The sequence below is a fragment of the Nanorana parkeri genome, unplaced genomic scaffold, assembly GCF_000935625.1.
Source record: "Nanorana parkeri isolate BGI_ZX_2015 unplaced genomic scaffold, ASM93562v1 scaffold1562, whole genome shotgun sequence".
In the NCBI taxonomy this organism is placed as follows: Eukaryota; Metazoa; Chordata; class Amphibia; order Anura; family Dicroglossidae; genus Nanorana; species Nanorana parkeri.
The window spans coordinates 237573-240645 of NW_017307830.1; positions in this window are offsets into that span (position 1 = coordinate 237573).

A 3073-nucleotide genomic window follows, 5' to 3' on the forward strand; every position below is an offset into this window, starting at 1 on the left:
ATCCATTCGTTCTCTGACTTCTCCGCAGCGTCTCAGTTCCCGGAGCTCACGTAGGAAGAGGCAGAATGATGTGTCACGGGGACGCCGGGGGGAATACAGAAGCGGATGGTGAGAGGAGGGAAAGGTGACGGCGTTCTCGGATGCAGCGGAGTCCCTCACATCTGCAATCAGCCAGTGACCTCTATTGGGGGAGGAGGGGGGACTGCAGACCGCGTCCGGGAGGACTCCACCGCCGCTGGGACCGGAGAACGTTAGCGGATCTCTTTCCTGAATATTGAACTGTCGCTGCGGATGAATAAAGTATCACATACGGAAGACCGATAGACGCTTCACAAGCGGGAACTCTGCAGCAGGACGCCGCCGCAGGAGAGACCTCTAACCCACCATGGACTTTACATACAGGTGTGCCGTGCAGAGTCATTAAAGAAGCAGAGGAATCGCAATGCAGGTCCGGCTGCTGCTCAGAATTCTGGCAGAGTGAGTACCGTTACTACCGTTACTACCGTCACATTTTTATGTCCCATTGTATGCCAGTCCCTAATTAATATGCTCAGGACTAATGAGGTCATGACAAGGTCTAGCCAGCAGATGGCGCTTCAGGCTCTCATTCAAATATTAACTGGGCTAATCCTAACTGCATTGTTGAAAGATAACTAACTAACCTGGAGCTCAGATTACACCCAGAGCTGAATGGCCAGAGGAGCCCAGAGCTGAATGGCCAGTATGAAGCCATACAGAGCCAGAGGGCCCCTCCCCTCGCTCTGAATGGCTTCATACACAGTGGTGGGCAACTCTAGCCCTCCAGCTGTGCTTTAACATGCCTCCGCCTTTGGAAGTCATGCCTGTGGCTGTCAGAGTCTTGCAATGCCTCATGGGACTTGTAGTTCCAACACAGCTGGGGTGCCGAGGTTGCCCACCCCTGCTGTAGACACACGTTTGTGATGGCTGTAGGAAACGTGGACACTCCAGATGTGGTGAAACTACAAATCCCTTGATGCATCTGCCTTTGGAAGTCATGCCTGTGGTTGTCAGAGTCTTGCTATGCTTCATTGGACCTGTAGTTCCACCACAGCTGGAGTGCCGAGGTTGCCCACCCCTGCTTGCAGACACACGTTTGTGATGGCTGTAGGCAACCTGGGCACTGCAGCTATGGTGGAACTACAAGTTCCATTAAGGAATTGCAAGACTCTGATAGCCACAGGCATGACTTCCAAAGGCAGATGCATCATGGGATTTGTAGTTTCACCACATCTGGAGTGTCCAGGTTGCCTACAGCCATCACAAACGTGTATCTACAGCAGGGGTGGGGAACCTTGGCACTCCAGCTGTGGTGAAACTACAAATCCCATGATGCATCTGCTGCTGAGAGTCATGCCTGTGGCTGTCAGTCTTGCAATGCCTCATGGGACTTGTAGTTCCACAACAGCTGGAGGGCCACCCCTGGGTTGACAGTGTGACAGGAAACAGTCTCTGCTGCGCTGTCACTGCACACAACACATAAAGGCATATGAATAAAGCAGTGAATGTGACTTTCATCAACCATTCGCTGGCGGTGAATCAATCGCTGTCATTTGAAACGTGCACCCGGGAGATTCACCTGGAATATTGAATGTCAGATCCCCAGCTTTGTAAATATGACCCATGGCACCTTGTGATTCCTGGCCAGGCCTCATGTGACTTTCAGAGGGTAACATAAAACATGGTCACATGGCAACATTTTTTTTAACTTGCTGTTCCATATTTCCATCCAGTTTTGTAGATATTCCTCCTTCTCTCAGCTGTCTGTACATCAGTGACTACGACCAGCATGCAGTGCTGAAGGTCTGCTGAGATAAGACTAATTACCCATACGGAGAGTCTGTTGAGTTCAGCCAGTCGGAACCGACTCATTGGGTACGCCGAGGGGCAGGGACACAGCTATGGTATGAAACAAGAGTCTGGTCCCCTAGGTGTAGAACCAGTTATAACACACAGCTCAGCGTCTCTCTGACTCCGGTCACCTTCACAGATTTGGGGTGACAGCAGCCTAGTGAAGCGCATTGCGGAGCAGGAAAGCTTGCCGCATTGGGAGACTTGGGCACCCCCAGCATCTCTGTTTCACAGAACGCATTGATGAGGCCTGAGCCGCCATAGCTGTAACATAGGCACTCAGTGTTTTTTGTTTTTATAAACTGGGGTTCCTTTGTGCAGGTAGAGGGGGTTCGGTTTGGTGGGGGCAAAAAAATTGGGGTGCCCAACCAGGAGCTGAGCTTAGCTGTAAAGCTTCTATGTAATGAGAATAAATTTAAAAAAAACTATTGTGTGGAAACCTTTTCTCCATCCAGTGGTTACATGGTCTCTTCCTCCAGGTGAACTAGCCTGTGAGTGTGTAGTGGTTGCCCAGGGGGCGGGTCCTTGACGCCCTGGGCTTAAAGGAAGTAGTATGAACGATGCTGGCTGTCAGTCAACCTTGAGTCAGGGGCGGGTCCTTGACGCCCTGGGCTTACAGGAAGTAGTTTGAACGATGCTGGCTGTCAGTCAACCTTGAGTCAGGGGGGCGGGTCCTTGAGACCCTGTGCTTACAGGAAGTAGTTTGAACAATGCTGGCTGTCAGTCAACCTTGAGTCAGGGGGGCGGGTCCTTGAGACCCTGTGCTTACAGGAAGTAGTTTGAACAATGCTGGCTGTCAGTCAACCTTGAGTCAGGGGGGCGGGTCCTTGAGACCCTGTGCTTACAGGAAGTAGTTTGAACAATGCTGGCTGTCAGTCAACCTTGAGTCAGGGGGCGGGTCCTTCACTCCCTGGGCATACACAAAGTAGTTTGAATGATGCTGGCTGTCAGTCAAACTTGAGTCAGGGGGGCGGGTCCTTGACGCCCCGGGCTTACAGGACGTTGTTTGAACGATGCTGGTCTGATGTGATTGCATGACGCGTCTTTTATTTCTGCTTCCACCCACATTGAAATGTCTCATCTGACCGCAATGAGAGGTCACCGAAACGTCTTCATTCCCATCAGCCGATGCCGACAGATCAGGACAAACACTTCATAGAGGATGAGACATAATAACAAAAGCAGAACCCCCCCCCCCCCCCCC